Here is an 18,626-nt window from a genome sequence, read left to right as displayed (position 1 = left end):
TCTACGACCAGTAGTTACGGAGATAAATACATGCCCTGGGTTGTGGGTCAAAGGTCAGAAATGTCATTTCCGATCATTTTTAACTAAAATGTCCCATTAGACTGAATATATAATGTATACCTTCTGATCAATTTGAGACCAAATTTTCTTCGCTGTGACCAGTGGTTGTTGAGATTTAAGGACATATTGGTGTTTGGTCTTATGACCTTTCACCCTGACCTTTTGACCTTTCGCCACATTTTCAAAATGTGTAACCAAGCCAAAAATGATTGTTTGACCACCCTAAACCAATTTCTGAAGTCAAATTCTCTGGACCTCAAAGTGCATATGAAAATTGATCTAGCTACTAGAGTATAATATATATGTTGGTATGTTTAACAGAAAATATTTTTTGGACTGAAAAAGCTATACAACCTATGTATAATACAAATAACAAACAACACTACACAAAATTTACATGATTCCCCACAATAATTAAAATTATGTAAATGTGTAATGTGTAAATATTTATTTTAGTGTCTTTTTGTTGCATTAACAGGATTTCCGAAGCGAGCGTATGCTCTGGTGGATAATACATTAAACATAAATAAACGCAGGAATTTCTTATTCGAACTATTGATAAAATAACATATCTTTATTTAGCATGTTTATACGCTATAACTAACAATTTCAACTTCATTGTAATACAAAGAGCGAATAATTTATAAGCGTTATAAAAATACCCTGTATAAGCAGCAGTGGGGGAGATATAATAAAATAAGTGTATGAAATATTTTTTTACTTAATTTAAATTCAATTTAATAAGTTACATGAGATGAAAATATTTGTTTGAGTAAAATGTACAGTATAGCATCTATTCCATATGTATGCTTTCTTCTAAGTTTTGAAGAAAGTTTAGAATCGTGCCGATTCATACTTTCATTTACATACCAACATCTTCTCCTGGCTTCACGATTATACCAAATTGAACTGCTACTTTTTCCTATAATTTACTAATTCAAATAATTGACACTTTTCAAAAATTTTTGTTTAGACAAAATGCATCTATCTATAAATTATGCTTACAAACAATTTCATAGAATTTCTTATGTGCGTACTCCATATTTCAAATTTCATTATAAAACAATTGAAAATATAACTATATGAAGCACGTCTAATGAAACACGGTAAATGATTTGACAATTAGGATAAACAACTACAAAAAGAAAAACAAAACAAATAAATATAACGAACCTCCATAATAATTGTAGCAGTAAACAACTTAAAATTAAATTTTAAAGATGTAGGCCTATTGTCCCTTGAAACACAAAAAATGAAATTTAAATGGCCATATCAAAGTAATATTAAAGTTATTCACTTTAAGTCGAAAATTCAAGCCAAAAACAACAATTTTACGTAATTAACAGCTAAATTAATTTGATAACATTTCATCTGGATAATCGTCCCGAGCGAAAGTAAACAAAGATTTCAAACCATGAGTATACATTATGCATGATGCTAATTAGGATTGTTTACAACTCGTCACGGATGTGAAGGTGTTTTCACACAGATCGCGAGGAAGTTTTATGATTATGCATACAGAGTAGCCAAATAAGCTTGCGCATTATGAGATATGTTTTGATCGAAAACTTTGACTGGAAGTCAAAGTTATTTTTTCGACTCATTTTTGGTGAAAATTAATAACTATTATGATACTTCAAAATGACCCAATTTTTTTGGATTTGTTTATTTTTTTTTTAATTTGACAAAGGGAAAATACATCTTTAAAGTGGCGTGTTATAATAAGTGTATTTTGGCAAAGCAAAGCTACCACTGCCCCACATTTTTATTGATAACCAATACTTGATAACCAATGTTGAAGTCAAATTTATGGGACCCTGGACTTGATAATGATTATAACATGGTATTATTGTATAAAACCGTTCATGATTGGAATATGCTTATCCACTTTGGAACTCGGAAAGTATATTCCGAAAGAGTTTGCAAAATGCATCTTAGGCAATGCTTATTTTTCTTATTCGGCTTAAAATTCGTGTAGAAATAAAATTATACAAAGATTTTACTGTTAAAGCTTCCAAATGTCCCTCAAGCATACAGTAATAAACATAATAAAGAATACATTTGTACGTAATTATTTCTCTAATACATTACCATCCCATAATATAATGGCCGAATTTTTTGTCTACAATACGGTACCTTTTGATGTCAATTTGATATATCTTATTGATATAAATGTTTACTGTAAACATGCGATTTTATTCAGTCTTTGGCTGCCAATATCTTTTACAGTATGCCCTACTTTGAGAAAAGGGCTTATCTACAAAAATTTACTTTTGTTTTTGATTTTCCTTACAAAAGCTCGTGTCGTATTTTATTTCCAAATTAATATATTTCAGAAGTACATCATTAAAAAGTATCTTTTAAGAAATATTTTTTTATTTTGGGGGCTAAAATTGCAGATAAAGGCCATTTTTCGAAATTATTTGTACTTAAAAATGCCGGGACATACTTCGAAAACAGGGCAGTTTTGCAGTTATTTTGTTTAATTTTTGATCAAAATTTACCAAAACATTTAGTAAATTTAGTTCAAATAAATTACAAATGTAATTTAGATCAGGTAATTTTTAAAAAATTAAAAAAATATATATAAAAGAAGCTTTTCTCTTGAAAGCATATAATATATGTGCCTCATTATATATTCATTATACTGTTATCTGATTGGTCAATTGCTGTAGTTGAGGCCTTTTGCCAGATTATTTCTATGGGTGTTTGTAGATAAGCCCCAATTATTAGTAATAGACATATTTTGGGATAACTGGTAAATTCAAGTGATAGAGTATACCCTCAAGAGTTAAATAAGACAAAAATCTAAATTTCTAAAACAAATGTAGTTAAGCCCTTTTTTCTAAGTAGGGCAGTATAGTGTTGAATAATACTATACTTAGATTTAATTGAATTACACAATTTCCTTATTTCTTATGCCTTATAATGTCTAAACTCGTTCAAATAGCACGATCAATAATCTATAATTTATTTAAATTATGATTCAATTGATTTGTATAAACATAAACAGTAAATTGTATAAGCATACATGTCTTCAATTCCAAAATAATCATTGTAACCGGTTTACAGTAGTAACTTCTAGCTGTTTTATTCAGGATTGACTTTATTAGGTTTAGATAGTAATCCAGCTACGGCACAGATACATCCAATGACGAAGGCAAGGACCAGTGCGCCAGTTGAAACCATCAGAATCATAACTGACATCGTGAATGGACTGTCATCTATTAAAAAGTAAATTGTTACATTAGCCTATATAAAGAATAATGCATTTAATTGAACGAAATTAGCCAAGGCCTACATTTGATTCACATTGATTAAAACAGTAACATTTGGATTTTAATAATATTATATTAAATATTATATTCATATGGATTTACTACTGTAGTGTTAATTATGTCAACAAACGACCAAACAATCATGGACCTATCAAGGATTAAAACGCCTACTCTAGGCTGAAATGCAGCAAAATACGAAACGTTGACAGGCAATTGGAACTCATTTAGGCTAATTATATTTTTTCTAACGATTCTACGTCTTGTTGAGGTGTTCCAATTAATTAATCAAAATCCTACAAACAATCTAAAGCAAATTTGAATGCCTTTTTAATCTAAATTAGTACATATATCTCTCCAAAAATGTTCAATCGCGGCGAAAGTACAAAATAGGTGGCGCTGTTGTATTTCAAAAGCAATAGTATAAAAAACAAGGCCAACAGCCATAAGTCGCGTGCTAAAACGCATAGTAATACCGGACAGACAGACAGACCGACAGACCGACCGACCGACATAGTGAACTATAGAGTCGCGTCCACGCGACTAAAAACGTTTTCCAAACGCAAAAAGATTTTTTTTTTAGTACACGAAAAAAAGTACTATTAAACGATCGTTTAATAGTGCGTACTATTGCACGCATGTCACCCACAATCTTCCAATCCAATGACAGGAATTGATTTAGTTGTTATATAATAACACATATAACGTTATCATATAGGCCTGTAAAAATACCAATAAGGACCATAATACTATAATAATATAATTGTAATATAATAGGATAACAAATTAAAAGAAAAAAAAACAATTGCCCAGCACAGAAATTCACGCGAAAGTAAAATGACGAACATAAAAACAGGCGAATCATTACCATGGAAGTTTGGTGAGGAAAGAAATCGCACGTTTGGCATATCGTTCAGTTTGTGCGCTTGGAGCTAATATACTGTCCGTAGGTAAGCGATGCAGGCACATGAATTATTCATTATTTATATTTGGCTACTATTGAATCATTTTGCATTAGGTGAGACGTAGGTCTGTGTAGACGAATTGTTTAGGCAATGGCCTTTGCATGTCGATGTATGATTTAATACTTTATATAGTGTGAGAGATTATTTAGAAACTTATGTTAAGTAATATTTAGGAAGAAGTCGGCTTTCTTGTAATTCTTTCGAATTTCTAATATCCATACCATGGATACGAGAATTAATAGGGAACCATATGTTAATGTATTTGAACTGACGCATCGCGTCGTGATTTACAATAATCTGATTCTCCTCGTATCAAGAGTCTGGAGATTATTACTTTTAAAGTGAATTCAAATTACGTAACAGAAGTGTTTTTAGGTAAAAGGCAAATACAGAAAAGAACATTTCAAGAAAGCGAGTTTTTAGCCTATGCCTAACACGTACTCTCTGCAATACGTTCGTTACTTCCAAGAGCATCGCTTGTCCATCTTTCGATGTCAGTTTATCGAGAAAAAAAACAAGGTTAAAAGTATAGAGCAGAGTTAGTTCCGCAAACTTTTTATCTCGCAGCCCAAAATCATCTTCCCGTGGCCCAACTACCTAGCTGCACCAACGGAATGAAGGTAATGAAAGCTTGTTACACCTCAGCCTCTGGTTGGGGCTGATGTTAGACAATTTTAGAAATATTATATACCCCAGGTCCCCAGAAATTGCATTGTAATTTTGTTTTTAGAAGATAAGATAAGATAAGATAACTTTTATTGATCCTCAAAAAGGAAATTCATTGCTCGTCATAATAACAAAGAAAACACTATAAAAACAAATATAGCATAAAACCATTCATATAAAAACATCTAAAAAATTACAATATAAGATTATCTTCTTGACTTCCTGTTGTACTGGATGATACCGGAGGGAATAAAGGATTTAGCAAATCGATTTGTTTTCACACTGAGGAGCCTCAATCTACCACTTGGATTAAGTTGGTCTATGATCACTTTGTGGAGAGGATGAGAGGCATCCGACTCAATGCGTTCGAAATCTTTCTGGAGGTGTTCTAGGTGCACATCGGTAAAGGAAGGCAGTTCCAGACCAATCATTTTACTAGCCCGACGGATGAAAGTTTCAAGGCGTCCTTTATTCCCTCCGGTAACATTACCAGCCCAACAGGAGAGGCAATACGTCCAAACACTACATATAACGGATATATAGAACGAAAGTAACATCAAATCACAGGAGTTAAATTTATATAAAGTTCTCATACAATACATTCTGGGACTTAATTTTTTGCTGATGAAGTCTATATGGTCTCCCCAACTCAGTTTATCATTGAAAACAATTCCTTGATACTTACGTACTGGTCAACAATTTCAATTTCTTTACCTTTGATAGTGATTGGTTGAAAATTAAATTTATGTTTAGTCCTAAAATCAATGATCATCTTCTTTGTTTTTGATGCATTTATTTGGAGATAATTATCGTCACAAAATTTAACAAATCTTTGTATTTCGCTACGATAATTGTCATCATTGTTTGAAACTATGAGACCAATAGTACTAGTGTCATCAGCGAATTTAACAACGGGGCAAAGCTCATCATTTAAAGATCTGTAATCGGCCGTATACAAGGAATATAATTTAGGTGCGTTGACAGTACCCTGAGGAACACCGGTGTCAGAGGTTACGATTTCTGACTTGACACCATTAATATTAACAAATTGTTTTCTATCACAAATGAAATTTAAAACTAAACGAACAATCGGACGGGGAAACTCCATATTCAACATTTTGTCTGCTAAGATATGGGGTTGTATGGTATTAAACGCAGATTGAAAATCAAAATGCATAATACGTGCCGAGTGGCCTTTCTTTACATTATCTAGATGTGAATACAATTTATGTAATTTAAAATAAATCGCATCACTGGTACTACGGAGTGATCGGTAAGCAAAATGCAACGGGTCTAACACTTTTTCAGCATAAGGTTGCATAATTTTTAAAACAATACGTTCCAATATTTTCATCGCGACAGACGTGAGTGCAACGGGTCTCAAATCATTCATGCTGTTAATCTTAGGTTTCTTAGGTACCGGTATTATGCATGAAAGTTTCCAAATATCCGGGAACGCATGATAAGAAAGACACATATTGAAAATAAATGTAAATATACCATCAAGGTGAGGAGAGCAGACCTTAAGTACTCGTGGTGGGATTCTATCCGGCCCAGCAGCCTTCGATGAATTGAGTTTCATGAATTCGTTATGTACATCAGAAATGCTTATACTAAATTTGGGATCATCTTCAGTCACCCGACACAAGCTAAATAGAGCCTCTCTTTCTTTTTTAAAATCATGAACATTAAAACGGTTATAAAATTCATTTAACTCATTAACATATTGCACAGTAACATTCGGAATCGAGGTGGGTGTATTAGAAGGAAAATTGCGCTGATGATCTGGACAAAATCAACGCAGCCTTAGGTTTCTCCTTTTATAATTGTACATTACATTGCGGTGATCTGAATTTAGCCACACATATACAAGAACTAGATTCCTGGGAATTGCATTTTATTTTTTTTTGACGGCCCATAGTTTGCGGAATATTTATAATTTCCCCCATGTAATCGTTAAAACTATATCACCAAATTAAGGCTTGCGTAATGTGACCACAAATCAAATATATGATTGAAGGCGTGTAGCAACATTTATAAGTAATGTATAATGTGTTTGTTAAGTTGTTTTGTTTTGTATTAAAATAAATGCGAGGATAGACAGGTACTTACCTTCACTATTCACTGAGTCAGATGTTGTGTCTGCAATACCAGTGTACACATTACTCGCATCACTCCTGCTTTGTTCTAGTACATTACTTTCCGTCTGATACTCAGCATGTCTTGTTGTAAGTTCAGCCATCTTGGTACTGCTATCGTGAACTGCAGTGCTTGTAGTGGTACCATTGATCAAGTAATCAACACCAGTCACCTCGTTACCATTAATATGATTACCAACGTCATCTGTGCCGTTGCCACCATCTCCACCTCCTTGTCTTGTCCACGCACGAGAGTCTGGCTTAGTACGTGTACGATCACAATCATTCCACAGACAATTTTCACATTTGTCGTTCGTGCAGTTGCAGCCATGAGATGTGTTTGGCTGCACAGTAGGCATATCGATTGAGCAGTTGCAGTACCAAGTGCAATTCGGAGTTTCAAGATTGCCGGTCGACGATTGTAGGCCTACCATTGTTTCGGTACCGTTGTTACTGACATTACCGGTACTGCTTTCAGTTCCGTCAATGTTGTTACCGTTATTGCCGCGACCATTGTTTCCGTTACCATTATTGCCGTTATTACCGTTGTTATTGCCGTTACCAACGCCATTGTTACTTTGAGTGTAATTTTCATACATTGTGACTTCATCGCTAGTATAAACATCATATTCTGGAAACCAAGAAAAATTGACGTTTAGCTATGATTGATTGAGTAAATGGCCGTGATTTTTATTGGCGTATGATCGATCAAAATAATGTATACAGCAAATAGTCCAGTAAAGCCTGTTTTCCTGTCGACGTTATTCGACGCTATCGTTAACAAAAATCGGCGATCTTCAACGTAAACATAGAAATGTTAACGATTTACAGGAAAAGGGACTTTTTTAACTAACGATGACGATACAAAATGTCGGCGATTTACAGGAAAAGGTGTAATAATCGACGGTAATCGACGCTACAAGTCGCGATCGTTGACAATCGCAAGAGTTGAATCCAGTTCAACTCTAGCGATATCGCAACGCTAAAACGTAAGAACTGACCAATCATCATGGCGATACAGCACATGACGTCACATAATTGATGGCAAATTCTGCTGACTACATTTATTTTTGTTGCATCGCGGCGAGGTCAAAGCTAGGCCTAGCCTTACCAAAGTTACTATAAAATGATGTTCCGGAAAGTAGGCGCGGGGATATTAGGTAGGTCAAAGTCTTCAGCCTAGTTCAAAATGCTATTTGGACTAGGATAGGCCTACTGAAAACGAAGAACCATCAGTATAGAGATATTAGTATGCCTAGGCCCATGTGTCCTACACTGTGAGCCTACTGCTAGAGGCAGGGGAGTCCTCTATTAATTTTTGCGCGTTACGACAACGTCGAGAAAGAAGACCGGAGTTTCAACTCTAACTAGTCTGGGTTCCAGACGGAGTTTTGTCTTAATATTAGTAAAAAGATAAATATTTTGGCACATATGGCGTTTCATACGTATACTACTTGATTTTGGATACTCCGTCTGGGGAAACACGCACAAGTCACGTGGTTTGACACCAAGAATTCTTGGTGCATACGATTATCCGGTTGACTAGTTTCAGCTGCATGCGATTGGCTACTCACTCGTATACTGTTTTAATATTCATATTTCAGAATTTCAAAGACTCAACAACTAAGATGATGCGCCTGCGCTATGTTACGTTTAGACAATGTGTACTTGGGTACATTTATGAAAGTTTCTGAAGGCTAGAAATTATTTTATATGCCTAGTAGTCTGGTAAACATTTGATGGGATTTTTCCCAAGAACATGAAAACTCGTCTTGATATGATAGGCTAGCTTCTCCGCAAATCAAACATTGAATGGATCATTTATTACGCGGAGATAATTTTGATTTAATTCCCACCCAGACCCTGTCCTGTTCTGTGTGGTGGTGTAGCCCTGTTGTTGTGTGCCGCCGGTGGTGGTATGTAGGCCTACTTTATTGGCGTTTTATTTGGCAGGTCATACGTGCGAATTGAGTAGGACCTACGAAAGAGGCCTAGGCCAAGGACTAAACAATTAATAAACAAAACAACTTGGCATTACGATTTTATATTTCAACAGTCTCGATCGTACATTCAGCACTGTACGTACTCGATCTTTTTCATTTTGAAACAAAATGATCATTGGTTGATTCGAAATCCATATTTACATACCGCCCGCCCCATATAGCCAAATACGGTATGATAAACTACGTCATTCTTATCGGACGTTTGCGGTCTGCAAATCGATTTCTATACGTGTTTCACAAGTCTGTATTTTCAGACAAAAATCGCGGTCGAAATAAAAACAAATAAATAAAAAAAAAAGATAATACAGACTTGGGGCAAGTCTAAACTCTAACGTTCAACGCTAGAAATCAAATGTTCGCGCTATCGTTAACATTTCAACTTGAACGTTTTCAAACGATCGTCGTTGAACTTTTAACGATTAACGATGATAGCGTCGACTAACGTCGACAGGAAAACAGGCTTAAAGATAAGTCAAAAATAGGGTGAAGCTAGAACAAATTGCAACAGAATTGTTTTTTCTGGAAAATAATATGGTTTAAATGAACATCATATCCAAAGTTTACCAAAGTCGGACATCGGGAAGTGGGTTAATTAGCATAAATTCAAAATGGCCGCCATTTGCTATTTTGAAGCCCCATATCTCGTTAACGGTTGAATTTAGACCACCTAAGTGCATTACCAGTAGATATAAATGTGATATTAAATATTCTAATTAGCATATTTAACGTCATATTGCAGTTGTGACGTCATATATTATGTTATAACTGCTTAAATGATATTATACTATGCGAAAAATTTAGGAACTGCAGGAAAACAAGGTTCTTAACATTCTCCTTGTTGAAATGAACATAATTTCCAAAGTTTACCAAAATCAGACGTCAGGAAGTGGGTTAATTACCATAAATTCAAATTGGCCGCTATTTACTATACCATTTTGAAGCTCCGTATCTCCTTAATGGTTGGTTTTAGACCATCTTAGTGAATTGCGAGTAGATATAAATGTGATATTAAACTTTCCAATTACAATATTTAAATTACCATATAACGTACCTATGATGTCATAAGATAATTATGACGTACTATTATGTCACTATAATTCTCAATTGGCATTATTCTAAAGGAAAAATATAGAAGAAATCTCATGAAAATAGTAGAACATTTAACAGATCCAGGTTAATATCATGGGTATCAGAAGTTAATTTTCTGCCACACTCTGCATCTTTTTATAACTGCAATCTTTAAAGAAAAGAGATTCTTAAGTCTTTATATGGAGTTGAATTACAGTTTCCCATCCAAAGTACATATATACATAGAAAATGTAATAGTTGGCGCCGTCAAAATACTTCCACCATACATGTAGGCACAGCAAGTCTATTTCTTTTCTGATGTCTTGTTAATTTTGGACTGAACAGTTCTTGCTTCGAATATAATTCATCCCTCTGTTTCTTTGCAAGTGCAGACTGTTACAAAGATGTTGCAAATTTGCTTCTTAGGGTGTTTTCTTTAACTACCGATTATTTTACAATGTTTTGCTTATTCTGTCTTAAACGCAATCACTTTTTAAATGATCGGCATCTGCATTCAAAATTTCTATTTCATTTTCCTGACATTTTCTGTCAAGGATGTTGAATACTGCTTGTTGTCGAAAAATTATATCTTGTAATTAGTAGTGGCCAATTGGAAAATTACCCCTTTTGAATTCCGTTGAGGTGTTAAGCAGTATCTTTGCCTCTTGATCATTGTTGGCATATTACTGAATCTTGGAAACAGCTTTCAAAAGATAAACAATTGATGTCATAAAAAGTTATTGATTCATAAATGATCGACACCAAATAGATGCAATTTCCGCGTGAGTACAAATCAGTTGCGGAAACACAGTTGATGATCATAACCTTTCATAACTGTTCTGTAGAATTACTATTTTCATGAGATTTTGTAAATTAAATTACATTTTCCCTATATGATATGTCATTTGAGCATGAGTATTGTGACATTTTTTTTATTATTACATTCTATTTCTACTCGTAATGCACATAAGTTGTCTAAAACCAACTGTTAAGGAGATACGGGGCTTTAAAATGGTATAGTAAATAGCGGCCATTTTGAATTTATGCTAATTAATTCCTTTCTTGAAGTCCGATATACGTAAACTTTGGATATCATGTTCATTTTAACAGGAAAATGCAGTTATAATATATGACGTCACAACTACCTTATGACGTTATAGTTACGTCATATGATAATTTAAATGTGCTAGTTGGGAAGTTTAATGTCACATTTATATCTACCCGCAATGTACTTAGGTGGTTAAAACCAACCGTTAAGGAAATACGGAGCTTCAAAATGCAGTTTTTTTTTAAATTGTTGCCGTAGTATAATGTCATTAAGCAGTTATAACATAATATATTTATGACGTCTTAACTACCATATGACGTCATTGGTACGTGATATGGGAATTTAAACATGCTAATTAGAATGTTTAATATCGCATTTATATCTACTCGTAATGCACTTAGGGGGTCTAAATTCAACCGTTAAGGAGATATGGGGCTTTAAAATTGGAAATGGCCATTTTGAATTGATGCTAATTAAGCCACTTCCTGATGTCTGATTTTGGTCAACTTTGGATAGGATGTTCATTTGGATCATATCAACCAGCTAAAACAAAAACATTCTGTTGCAATTTGTTCTAGGTTCAACCATACTTTTACTGGACTAAAATTACTTAACGCACGTCAGAAAATTGGTCCCAAAAGCAGCGTGAATTATATGAACTATAAACTTCACCACATACTAATATTATAACCATAAGCACATGTACCATAATAATGGACATAAAAACGCGTTATCAAATTACTATTCGTGCATGGAAAGTGACAATTCTTCCTACTAATTAAAACCTACCCATCAATTTGATCGTTTAAATAAGTATAAGTATACGGCTTTACCACGTGTAAACACCGGTTCTCGTCAGATCACCGAAGTTAAGCAACGTTGGGCCTGGTTAGAGCTTGGATGGGAGACCATCTGGGAATAGCGGGTGCTGTATACGGAGCTGGGGTCCCATTAGGCATTTGAAATCAGCACTGCTGATCAAGGTGGGCACTGGACGAGAGAAGCCCTTGATCAATATTAGGACCAATCAAGGTGCTTTAAACAGTCATGGCTTTGTTTGTATCAAACCTGTTAGTGGCGGTAATTATCGCTGTTGGTTTCGATTGAATAAAATAAAATAAAATAAAATAAGAACTGATCGGGAACGATTATTTAAAGTTTCACGAATAAGGACAAGCGTTTTATTTTAGGTTTTAGTCGTAATTGGGTTTGTATTTTGTAAAAACAGATAAACATTTTGGCACAAATGGTGTGAAACGTATAAATCATTAACAACATAAAAGAAGACAATAACTAGGGGACTTGGAGCAAGTTTAATATTTTCTTTTTCCTACCTATTGTACACTGATGTGTGTCGTTGACATCATATATGAAGTACCTGCTCATGATATTGGGAACGATGTCATACGATAAGATAATTGTTGAATTGCTGTCTGTAATATCCAGTGACGTGTTGCTAATTGCAAACGTCAACGTCAACGGCGTAACTAGGTTCAAGGGCATTGACGCTGTGTTAGTATTGCCATGTGAAACAGTTATATTTTGTCCAACTGTTATGAAAATATTATCATTCATATCTTCTTTGGAGATGTATTCATTAACTGTAAAATAACACCACGATGGCAAATTCATAAAAGTAAGTGTTATCTTTGTGAAGTTGATCAATGATACCAAATTGAGGTCTTTGATTTCTTCTCCTTCACAATCTGTACAACAAATTTAAAAAGAAGAAAAAAAAATCGATCAGTTTTTCGGTCTAATATTACGTCAGTCTGTCATCATTCAGTTGCTCGGTGACTGTGGTTAGTCAGTTGGTCCATCATTTGGTATTTATTTTAAGTTTTATAATAATATAAAACAGGTAATTCAAGGAATTGATCGTGAGAAAAATGTCTTCACCTATAATTTGGTCGATTGTATAGTTTTAATTGGCCAATCAAACAGTCTAGTTGAGAGGAGGACGATCGTTTATACATTTTTTTTAACTTACCCATGTCATATTGTAACGGCGCTGATCGACAAAAACTAACAAGTGTAACCGGTATCATGTATAATGCAATCTTCATTTTCATGGCTACATTAAACTAGAAAGAGTAAAGTATATATATATATATATATATTTCTTTTATTCCTGTCCACCCATGCAGCACTTTCCAGCTCATAGGCCTATGCTATGACTTTATCCAAATTCCCTCACTTGCACTGATGAAGGGCTAGTGTTGCCCGGAAGCTCTGCTAACTTTTCTGGCTGTTTACTTTATCGTTTTGATTTAGCCTTTCGCTTTTTTTTGTATCTTCGTTGAGATCCAGCCACTGATACCCACAGCAATGCTGTGGGTATCTACCCAGTCAGTGGCTGGATCTAATATATATATTCATTCATTCAGGCTTATCGCCTGACTTTATTTACTTTAGGCCTCTGGCCCCTAGTAATTAACAAAATAATAATTACATAAGCAATTTATGGTCACAAGATAAATGAATGAATTAATTTTGTTCTCTAAGCCAAACATATATCTTAACTTATAAGCATGATAAATATATTTAGATAGATTATCAATAATTATTGGATCCTGTGATGACATTAACCGGCAGAATTTAAAAGTATTTGGATTTTCAAAATATAAAGAAGGTATACATTTTTTATGATTTCCTTGAAATAAGAGCAAACCGTAACAAAATGATATTCATCTTCAACTTCATTTATATTACATATTTTACATAGCCTATTGCTGCGCTCTATTCTTTTCCATCTTCCCTTTTCTACCTCTAGTTGAAGTGTGCCCAGTCTTAGTTGACTTAAAGCTAAAGCCCTTCATCAGTGCAAGTGAAGGAATTTGGATAACGTCATAGTATAAAGCTGGCAAGTGCTGCCTGGGTGGAATACAAGAAATATAACAATAGAAACAGCGTGTTGAATGGTGGGTGGAGACTGAATAAGAGTAGAAAACAAAGAAGGTAGCTTGGTAGAGATATAAACAATTTTGGAATGGAACTAAAAAAGCTAAAATGGTGGTTAAAGATGTATTGTCCCCCTGAAAAAATATTTTTTAAATTTTTTTTTGTTGAATATGCCATTTCAATGGCACATACTAATTATCCACTTTGACCAAAAATTGGATCGAAAAAAAATGTATTTACCTGAAAAAACTGTAATTTAAAGCAAAAAATGGTCAAATTGGCTGCCAGCCAATGTGTTTTGGTTGAATTTAACCATTTATTTTTGTCATTTTATAAGTGAAAACATATTTTTTCGGTTTTTTTTCTACGCAAGTGATTACCTTTATTAAAACTACAAAATGACCTATTCAAAGTCTGATTTAATTAATCTTCATTTTTCATGTTTTTGGGGACAATAAATCTTTAATATTGAAACTTAAATTTTGTTAGTCAATGGAATAATTTTACCGATCTGGGAGTATGTTCCTAATGTTAAGTCCAAAGGTTTTGTTGTTTTAAGTAGTAATTCCCAGTGGTTTTCTTTGTCTTTGCGAGTTTTGTCGCTCCATTTGACATTGTGGTCTATTGCAATAACTCTGAAATTTTCAATCGAGTGACCAGCTAAATTAAAATTTTCGGTTACAAGCCTTAATGTTTTGATCTATGTTGTGTCATTCTCATACGGAGAGTGTTTTTTGTTTCTCCGACGTACTGTTTTCCACAAATAGAGATAAATGACGTTTTTGGTTAGACAATTAATTGATTGTCTTATCCGAAAAATTCGGCCAGTTTGGTTACTCTCAAATTTTTCAGTAGAATCAACCAATGAACAAGATTTGCCGCAAAGGTGACTGCCCAAATTTTGGCTGTCATGAGAGTTAATTTCACTCTTAAATTTGGATCTGACTAATATATCACGAAGGTTGGGAGGTCTACAAAATGCAATAATGGGTGGTCCCGGAAAAACAGTCCTGAGACGTTCTGTGGACTGTAGAATGGGCATATGTTTCTCAACCTAGGGTGATAGGTTGTGACCAAGGCACTCTGGTCGAATTTTTTGGCTGACGTGGTTTGTACGTCAGTGCAGTGTTTGACATCGATGAATATCTTTTGCTTTCTTTATAGCAGTTTCGATGTATTCCTTCTTGTAATTTCTATTCCGGAGATGTCCGGTTAGTGCTTCGGTACGATTCTGAAAATCTAAATCTGAAGAACAAATACGTCTGATATGTAATGGTTGACTGGACGGTATGTTTTTAGTACAGTGTCTGGGGTGACAACTGCTAGGGAGCAGGTACATATTTGTATCCATGGGTTTACGGAATAGGTCAGTTTTGAGTGTACCATTTTCTATGGTCACTATAGTGTCCAAAAAATCAACGCTACTAGTGGATTTGGTAGCTGTAATTTTGATAGTTGGGTGGGCTGAATTAATATTGAGAAGAAAAGATTCCCAATTATCTTCACCATGCGTCCAGATCATGAAGATGTCGTACGTCAATGTATCTAAACCAAACAAGTGGTTTATTTGGTTGGAGGGACAGAAAATTGGCCTCAAATTGTCCCATAAATAAATTTGCAAAAGATGGCGCCATTTTTGTGCCCATCGCTGTGCCATGAATTTGAAGGTAATGGTCATTTCCAAAAATAAAATTGTTGTTGGTTAAAATCAACATGACCAGTTCTCGTAAATGAGCTTTAGTAGGCGTTTTTCCTGGAATTTGTTTGTAATTTAAAATACATGCGTCGGCTCCTTCTTCGTGAGGGATATTAGTATACAATGATGAAACATCTAATGTAGCCAGAACAGAATTATTAAGTAAATTTTGAATTTGGTTAATTTTGCGGATAAAGTCCGTGGAGTCCTGAATGTATGAAGGTAGATCAGTCACATATGATCTCAGTAAATCAATTTTTCTCTCTGTAGCAGTGCCATTGCCTGAAATAATGGGTCTACCAAGATTGCCTGCTTTGTGTAGGAAATAAAATCTGCCTGGAACTGGATTGACCTGTGCCAAATGAGGTCCAATCTTGATTGATGGAGTGTTTTTTTATCATCACAGAAACAGATTTGGCCACCTTATCCGCAATTTCCAGGGTGGGATCCGTTGTAAGTTTACGATAATCAAGAAGATTGTTTAGCTGTCTTAAAGACTCCTCTTCATAAAATTTGATGTCCATGGCAACAGTGGCAGAACCTTTATCAGCGGGTTTAATGATAATATCTTTACGCTGACGCAATTTTGCAATGGCCTGCCTCTCTTGTTTTGAGAGATTGTCACGTTTTTCTGGACTCGGGACGTAGTTTTGTACATCCTCCTCAATAGCCTGAATAAATATTTCTAAAGCTGGATAACGATTTTTTAGGTGGATTCCAGGAACTTTTTTGTTTAAATTTGTTAGCGTTGCCTTCGTTTTGCGTGGTGCTGCTGTCTGAATCAGCAAAATGTTCACGTAATCCTAATCTTCTGGAGAAAGACTCCATATCCATAGATAGTTGTTGTGCGCCGACCTGCCTTGGTTTTGGGCAGAATTTAAGTCCACGGGAAAGTAGTTTTTTCTCTCCTTCGGCAATTCGGCAATTAATTTCAACAACTGAATCAGAGGTGTTGCTCCGATTCTTGTTATAAGTCCGAACGAACCTTCTGCAGAGTTTCCTAAAAGCCCTGAAATCATCCGAAGGTAGAGTCAAGTGTGTTGAAATGACCAAGTCTGCTGGTAGACCAAAGTTGTGATGTCCCCTTCGGGCCATACCGTTGATTGCTTACGGCAATCATTGGCGATAATCCTGAGTTTGTTTTGAAACTCGGATGCAGGAAGTTCTCTTTTCAACTTCTTAGTTCTAGAGTGAATTTCAACGTCAAACTCAGTGAGGATTTTGCGGCAATTGCCAATTTGGAACTCATTGAGTTGACAAGAATTTTTGTGAAGGACAGCGTTCTCCATGTTATCATCTGCAAATCGAATACCAGATGTGACATAAAATTGAAGTCCTTTAGGGGTCGAATGTTTCGAACGATGTAAAAGAAAAGTATCTATATGGTGACGATACCTGACACGTTTTTGGGAAAGGCGACGTAATTTGGTAAAGTTATCCAAAGTAACCTCCATGATTACAGCAAAATCAGATCAAAATTGATACAAACAGTAGAAAATATATATAAATCCAAAGGCAAATTACTGAGAAAAAAAATGACAATGCTGTTGGTATCAGTGGCTGGATCTCAATGGAGATACAAAAAAAAGTGATAAGCTAAATCAAAACGATAAAGTAAAACAGCCAGAAAAGTTATCAGAACTTTCGGGCAACAGTAGCCCTTCATCAGTGCAAGTGAGGGAATTTGGATAAAGTCATAGCATAAGAGTTGACAAGTGCTGCATGTGTGAACAGGAACAAAAGAAATAATTATAAAAACAGCATGTTGAATGGTGGGTGGCGACTAAACCGCCCGGTGATATACTGAAATTTAACTAATTAATTTGAAACGATAAAAATGAGGAAATCTGTGAGAATGAGAAAAAGTCGCGTTTTTTTTGTATAAAAATACCAATGGAGACAGAAATTACCAATGCACATTATACATAACTACTGTACATTTCAAAATATTGATTCGCCAAAATTAATTATTTAGCTGATTAGAATATTCTCAATAGATTTTCAGCCACTTTGTTGTTCACTACTAGACATCGTGCATACTTTAGTATGGTTGCTATTAAAGTTACAAACTGCATATAATTACGCATCTACTTCCATGTATAAGCGCATTAGTAACCATATATTAACCAACAACCATAATGGTACATCTGCAAAAAAATTGCAAAGAAGCTGATTTCAACGGATATACCAAAAAAAGTAAGGAAGGATAGGGGTTGGGGGAAAATGTTTTTTGGTGCGTTAAAGGTCATTGACCTCCTTTTAAAATGCTAAAAATTGTATCTTCGCAACAAAATATGGTATATGGTTGGGCTTGGTGTCAAAATGCACACAATTATGCCAGTAATTTAACACAAATTGGACCCTTATGACCTTATCTTGACCTTCAAAAATCATGTCAAAGGTCAATATATCCATTTTTGGTTTAACATCTTCTTACAATGCACTATCAAGTGCATGTCAACTAAATTGTATAGGTATGGGTATACAGAAAAAATGTAAGGAAGAATATGGGGTGGGGAAATTTTTTCGTGTTAAAGGTCATTGAACTTCTTTAGATGAACCTTAATATATGGTTACTATATAAGCTTCTTTGTGATTGACATAGAAGAATATCATTTCTATTTGTTGGCCTTGCATCCTGAAAATCCACGTTCTGTTACAAGCTAATATCATTGTTGTATATGCCTATGTTCTCTCTATATTCATTATATTGCAGATTTTCTTTCAGATATTTTTTTTGTCAATTTTGTTTTGCTATACTTTATCGAAACAGTTGTGCCTTATAGAAATCCGCAAAGAGCGATGC

The 18,626-nt window shown here is 34.6% G+C and overlaps 1 pseudogene; it reads left to right on the top strand.

Annotated features, from left to right (window-relative positions):
* The first annotated feature begins 12,042 nt into the window (after positions 1 to 12,042).
* Positions 12,043 to 12,160, top strand: LOC140042328 (5S ribosomal RNA; annotated as a pseudogene).
* The last annotated feature ends 6,466 nt before the right edge of the window (positions 12,161 to 18,626 follow it).

This window comes from Antedon mediterranea, chromosome 2 (assembly GCF_964355755.1).
Source record: "Antedon mediterranea chromosome 2, ecAntMedi1.1, whole genome shotgun sequence".
NCBI classification, from domain to species: domain Eukaryota; kingdom Metazoa; phylum Echinodermata; class Crinoidea; order Comatulida; family Antedonidae; genus Antedon; species Antedon mediterranea.
Note: the sequence above shows the minus strand (reverse complement) of the source record. Positions and strands in the feature narration are given on the sequence as shown.